This window comes from Limulus polyphemus, unplaced genomic scaffold (genome assembly GCF_000517525.1).
Source record: "Limulus polyphemus unplaced genomic scaffold, Limulus_polyphemus-2.1.2 Scaffold4749, whole genome shotgun sequence".
Taxonomy (NCBI): Eukaryota; Metazoa; Arthropoda; class Merostomata; order Xiphosura; family Limulidae; genus Limulus; species Limulus polyphemus.
Window position 1 is genome coordinate 57,280 of NW_013670359.1, and position 7,849 is coordinate 65,128.

The following is a 7,849-nucleotide window of genomic DNA, read 5'->3' on the forward strand; positions in this document are numbered from 1 at the left end:
TGTAAAAACTGAAAATGTGTATGTACCCCCACATGGTCCTAATTAACCTCCATACCAATTTTGGCGAAGATCCATACCCACCCTGAGAAGTAGTAACATGATACACAACAGACAGTACTAATATATTTATATAGATACTCTGTGTTAATGTTCACAAGCAGCATAAAGTGTGAAATAGATTACAGCTGTCCCACACTTGTCATACTATGTTAAGTTGAATAAATTAGTAAATATATGTTTCCTTATCAAGTCAGTCGCAACATAGAGCTTCATCGAGAATAGTGGCACTGTAAATAAAACTCTGGCGGTAAAATGTCATGAAACAGTTTCCAAAACATTTGTTTTGCCTTATTATAGGAAGTAATCTTTTAAAGAAATTTCCATAAGTGTGACAGAAGCGACATAGGAGGTACGAATTCATGAGAAAGCAGTAGTTGGTGAAAATCCGTAGTAGATTCATGCAATATATCAATATTAGAAAAATCAGTTACAAACTATATATGTTTGTTAATTTGTTTGTTAATTTTCTGTAGAAATTCTTTCCGAGAAACTTCAGCGATACAAGTCCTTTCTTAAATAAAACTAGTTTATTCTTTCTAGTTACAAACTTTGTAATATACTTAATTTCCACAGTCACTTTAACTTAAACACACGCTATAATTCACAACGATTAACACGCTTTACTTACGTTGCCTACCGCCCGCTTGACTCAACTATCCGTGTCTATATCTTCAATCTCTCTATCTGCGATTCCAATTCCGATTAATTGTCTCGCTTTATCTGGCACGTTTATATACAGGAATAGAGGGCGTCTAGCAAATACTGGATTATTCGTGATGTTACCCGATCCTTCTAGATACTCATGACGTGTTACCATTTCCGCTGGTGTAACAATATTTTATTAGAACAAAAGCATAATATAATGGTCGATTACACGGATTCCTAACATATTGATTTGACTTAAAGTCCTGAGTTACACGACGTAAATGATACTAATATCGTGCAAAAGGAAACCATGATGTTTGTTTAAAATTTGTGTTACATGTAGCAGTACCAAAGCTTTGATTTTAAGCATTTTATTACACTAGTTGGTACCTGTAGTATAAAATGGTTGATTCATGAGAGAACATTTATTAGGTTCAGGCTAACCTCGCCAAAGAAAATTTAAACCCTGAGCGGCTATGTATGTGAGGATGGGTGGCGGATATGGAACCAAAGTTCCCACATACCAAAATATTACACAACTTAAAATGTTAAAAATTACAGAGCAACCATAAATTAAAATATTTCTATTGCCCCAATGAACGGAAAAATGGCAACCAGCTCTCAACTTTCAAGTTCTTTCATCCTAACACAATTGAAGAGATTTAAAACTGCCCAAAATACACCTTAATGGGTAAGAAATGTCAGGGTAATAACGAAACCCACCAAATCTCAAACAAAAAATTTACCAGATTTAGAACAACATAAATAGATCCATGAGTAAAAGGAAACGACATATATATATATTATATAAAACCCTGTAATATCATCTGCCCGAACAAGGCACTTGATATTGTTACTGCAAGGGGGGACTTGAAGATCCTCTATTTTACATCCTTTCTGATTTTAATAAAGAATGGTTCAAGAGACAAAATATAAAAGAGCATTGACAAACAACATTCCTGTCTGTCCGAACGACAGGCCCAGCCAGGTGGTTAGGGCGCTCGACTCGCAATCTGCAGGTCGCGGGTTCAAATCCCCGTCCCACCAAACATGCCCGCCCTTTCAGCCGTGAGAGTGCTATAATGTGACGATTAATCCCACTTGAGTTGGTAAAAGAGTAGCCCAAGGGTTTGCTTTGGGTGGTGATGATTAGCTGCTTTCCCTCTAGTCTTACACTGCTAAATTAGGGATGGCTAGCGCAGATAGCGTGTAGCTTTGCGCGAAATTTAAAACAAACAAACAAACTGTCCGAACGACAAATCGGAAGTTAGTTAATACACAGCTTTATGCGTTGTTGTAAACATAGCTAAGCCATTAAGTAAAGCCAGGATGGCTAATATACATGATTAGAAAACATTTATAAGTCCTGATATAACCTTAGAAAAACCTACTAATTACAACTTAGAATTTTATAATCCAGTAAGGCCTATCACTGTTCTAAATGTTTATTATAAAACCTTACTAACTAAGTGTTTATTATAAAACCTTACTAATGGAAACAACACTTAGAACAGTGATAGATTTCCATTAGTAAGGTTTTATAATCAACATTTAGAACAGTGATAGGTTTCCATTAGGACTTATCACTGTTCTAAGTGTTGATTATAAAACCTTATCCGATTAGTAAGGTTTTATAATCAACATTTAGAATAACGATAGGCTTTCATTAGTAAGGTTTCACCCATAGTTATTTCTTTCGTTTTCAATATTTATACAGCTGTCTATTGTCCCTAACGGTTTATATTCAAGTTTCTTCCAGTCGCTTCTTCAATGACGTATGATGCTGCTGTTTAATTTCATTAACCCGGCTGTTTCTATCAGTGCGAGTTATCCAGTTGGATTCTCTTAATACTGTTGAAGCCACAAAATATTATCTTGGAAACGTCGAGAACAAGTATTAGAAGGGTAACAATCATATTTTTATTTGCCCCTTAAATCACGAAGCAGAGAGTTCATCATTTCGAAGATTACACCACAGGGAATGAAAAGCCAAACAGATGTAGAAATGTTAGAAATTATATCTCAAATAACCTTTATTGTTTCCCGGTGGGACAGTGGTAAGTCTGTGAACTCACAACGCTAAAATCTGGAGTTCGATTCTCCGCTGTGGACACAGCAGATAGCCTTATGTGGGTTTGCTGTAAAACAAACAGACTTTTATTCTGGCTAGCATGAAGAAACAAAAGAAGTTGGCACGATAGATCGAACATTATACAAGGTACACTGAGCGAAATATCTTTCATGGGAGATTAGGAAAGTGAACACTTGTCTATCTGAGATCTTACCAACCCATTACCTCATGTAAAACATCAACCATTAGGGTTTCGAATACGCCAAATATTGATTAAAGAAGATGATTACATTAAAGAAAACAAAGTACATTTATCCTAACCTTGCGTAAAAGAACATTACTTCTCGTTTTTGTTTTTTAAAGAACTTGACACAAAAAATTCAAACATGACTCGTTAAATAAATATCTGATGATCGAAAAATATATTCTCTTGCATTCAGTAGTTAGAAGATAAATACAATTAAACCTCTGGACCTTTGTTAGATAAGAATATCTATGGCCACTTATGCCATTGCAATATTTAAATTATATTTCCTTTTCACAAAATGATTGTGCACCTTCCTGAGGAACTCCCAAGATTCCAATAATATTCATAGTTAGGACTAAACATCCTTCCTCCACGGAAAAATAAACATAAAAAGAAAAGGTTTCTTCTACAACAACAAATACTAGAAGCTGAGTAATAAATACTATAAAAATCATGCAGATCTCTTCTTGAGACCGTTAATGTTAAATGAAAGAAAACTACGTATGAACAGATTACTATTCATCTTCATCACTAACATCAAGAGAATTTCTTAAAGTTAATTCCATAGTACACTGAGTAGGCTTCGGACAATGTTGTGTCGTCCTGACAGGTGTAATATTTTCGGAAAGATGTCGTTTTTAAGAAATCTATCATAAGAGATAAACTGACGGAAGTGGTTGGAATAATATCCATTAAGTCCACCCCATTCTCTCAGTAGAATGTTGCTGGAGACTTGGACGAACATCGTTTGTGACTGGAGTCAAAGACATTCAAAGAGAGAGAATTAGCATCTTGCTGAACACAGACTATTAATCTGATCTTGTGTACTTCCAGCCTTGGCAAGATGGGCTTCAACCCAAGATACATCTGTCCGTCTGGTGCCCACATATACATTATCCGGTTGAAAACGTCTTTTTGTACTAAATGTTGTTACTTTAGCATCCTAAACTTCTGCATCACTTAACCCTGACAGTCATGCTCGTCACATACAAACCATTTACACTTCTGAGTAAAATCTTTTATATACAAGATTTTTCTCATATGACCAGTTTGTTGACACCGAAGACATGATGGTGGTCTGTTCTTTAGCGCTATTCAAGCAATTACATGCCTTGTCAAAATAGTGCAATATCAGAAATCTGAATATCCTTGGTTAACTTCAGCACATTGGTTTGAACAAGAAATGATCATGAAACCATCCTCAACACTCAATTCATGAGTTATGGTTTGAATTTGACCATAGTATTTAAAAATATTGTCTGTCCAGGTATCAGAGTAGCTAATGCTTTTTTCCACTAACAACTCGTTCCTTCAAATAATGTAGAGTAAATATAAATCCACAGATGATAACACGATTCTTATTTAGCAACATAACTTTTGTATCCTTCAAAGTCAACAACAATAAACTAATTAAAATGAAGAAAGCCACAACGTTCATTAAACCTACCTCAAAGTTCTGTCGAAAATCTTCTTAGGGTATCACATCGAATAAGAACAGTCCTGTCAAAGTAAAACTACTAGGTAACATCAGGTGTTGGATGATTCTATGAAACGCTATTTGTAAAAACAGTATTATACTTTAAAAGGTACGGATTAAATGTCGAAAGCCAGCATTATACTGGAACATCAGTAGACCCCAAAATTGTTAAAAGAACAAGTTGCAATGGGCAAATTAAGAACAAATTAAATATCCGTAATTTACTGATGAGTTTTAGTATTGAATGTAGCTTACTGGTTTATGGGAGACAAGGTCTAAAATGTTTTTTTTCTTTCATACCTCTGATCTCGAGTGTAATGGACAAAATAAGAGAAATATAGAAAAACATCACATCTACAGTTAACTTTCTTTTATATAAACACTTTTGGGTCTGTTGTTTTTCTAATATATCGGTGGCTTTCGCTGTTTAAACCGTAACTTTTAAATAATGTTTGAAACTCATCATCCAGCTACGACTTCTAATACAAGTGTGAAGTTAACTGAGCAGTGACTTGTGAGAAACAAAAGATAATATTTGAAATGATACTTTTACATCCCTCTGGTATCGAGCTGTAATATACAATTTAAGAATGATGTGAAAAAAACAAACAAAAAACTTTACTATAATTGGTACTTAGGCTTAAGTTCGCTCAGATTACGCCTGAAGCAGCGTGACGACTGTTGTAGTGGAAGTAATGACAGGCTGCTTTAATTCCTACATAGGTGTAAATTATCTAGTATTCTGCCTAAAGCAGCGTGACGACCGTTGTAGTGGAAGTAATGACAGGATGCTTTAATTCATATACAAGTCTAAATTATCCAGTATTCAGCCTAAATCAGCATGACGACTGTTGTAGTGGAAGTAATTACAGGCTGCTTTAATTGTTATTCACGTTTAAGTTCGCTCATATCTATTTTTTTGTATAGAAACTTTCGCGTTATGTTGTTTATCTATTCACAGTTTTACCTGATGAATAAACGAATCTATAAACAAACAAATTTATGATTTAGAGCTGGTGATTTTAACTTAATTAATACTATATATTACGCTTATGTATGATCGATACATGAATTTGTGAAAAGTAATACTACTTGATTGCTTTCAAGAACATATGATTTTACCACTACTTGATTGCTAACAAGAACATATGATTTTACCGCTACTTGATTTCTAACAAGAACATATGATTTTACCACTACTTGATATCTAACAAGAACATATGATTTTACCACTACTTGATTCTAACAAGAATATATGATTTTACCACTACTTGATTCCTATCAAGAACATATGATTTTACCACTACTTGATTTCTAACAAGAACATATGATTTTACCACTATTTGATTGCTATCAAGAATATACGATTTTACCACTACTTGATTTCTAACAAGAATATATTATTTTACCACTACTTCATTTCTAACAAGAATATATGATTTTACCACTACTTCATTTCTAACAAGAATATATGATTTTATCACTACTTCATTTCTAACAAGAACATATGATTTTACCACTACTTGATTTCTAACAAGAACATGTGATTTAACCACTACTTCATTTCTAACAAGAATATATGATTTTACCACTACTTCATTTCTAACAAGAATATATGATTTTATCACTACTTCATTTCTAACAAGAATATATGATTTTACCACTACTTGATTTCCAACAAGAACATATGATTTTACCACTACTTGATTTCTAACAAGAACATATGATTTTACCACTACTTCATTTCTAACAAGAATATATGATTTTACCACTACTTGATTTCTAACAAGAATATATGATTTTAGCACTACTTGATTGCTAACATGAATATATGATTTTACCATTACTTGATTGCTAACATGAATATATGATTTTACCATTACTTGATTGTAACATGAACATATGATTTCAGTGCAGAAACACTATATCTAAAACCGATTATAGAAATACAAAGGAAGTCAAAAATAGTTTACTCGCTTCCTTAGCGTTTGAACAGAAGGTTGAATTTTAAAAAAGTGCTTATAGTTTCACTAAATTGAATACATTTTACAATGTGGATCTTCTTGCGATTTTCACGTTAATCCCCGAAATATAATGTGAATAAATATATTCATTTTTACGACGTAATTAGATCATACTTGCGATTTGAATAATATACTTTCTCCTGTAATTTTGTAGCAGCTAGAAAGTTCCTCAGAAGCTCTGTCGTGTTTTGAATGATCGCTTATAAATTTTGTTTACAGCAAAATCGATTTCTTAACAATTTACGTCAGATGAAACAAACAAGCATATTTCGTTACACCCAAAACGTTATTTTTCTTTACTCTTGCGAAACCTTAAGACGGAACTAAGTTATTCAATCGTGTTTCATTCCACGAAATGGAAATGAAGGTTGTTTTTTGACACAAACTCTCTTTCATGGTTTTAATACAAAGACTGTTTATTGTGAGTGAAAAATATATGTGAATGGGCTGTTGATTTCAAAACTTACACAAACCTAATGTTACACATTTTTTTTAACCATAGAGCAACATCAAGATCTTAGTATGTGGATTAGATAGAACTAACATATCTTCGTTGCTACACTGTGTTGCAAATCGGTGCTTTTCCTATAAAAAATATAGCGATTGATTTCCTTATCTTTTGTTACTTACTTTTAAGTTAAAACATGACTTTTTGGTGATATACAAACACACGCATAACGCTTTATTAACAGTATGGTATATAATCATATCATGAGATCCTACCTTTGTATTCTAAAACATCAAAATTTATCAGATATTCTATGTATGTACAGTCTCACCTAAAACATAATCGAGAAACTCATTAGCTTGATGTCTGTCTAGCTGCTTTAGATCCTCGTCATTCTACTGAGGTCACATCTGTTCTGACCATAAGTGGAATGGCTGTAATGCTGACCATGGTACCAGAATATAGACAGCAAAGGCCTTCAGTGGTATGTCAGATTTTATCTTGAGGATACTGTTGCGTCAGCGAGGTCACGTGACTAGTGTTACGCCACGTTTCTAGAATTATCCTGTTCCTTCGGGAGTGCTCTAGCATTTGCTAGATTGGGGGTGGTCTGGTATATATAAGATGGTCACGGCGTGACGTGAGAATGTGTGTAGGTAGTGAGTAATTGATCTGCAGTCAGAGAGTATTGTTGAAGTTCGTTATAGCGTTTGTTTTAGCGCGAATGTTGAAATCAAGTGTATCGTAAAGTTATATTCAGAAAGAATAAACCAGTTTTATTAACTAAGGACTTGTGTCGCTTGTTTGTTTTTTGAATTTCGCGCAAAGCTATACGAGGGCTATCTGCGCTAGCCGTCCCTAATTTAGCAGTGTAAGA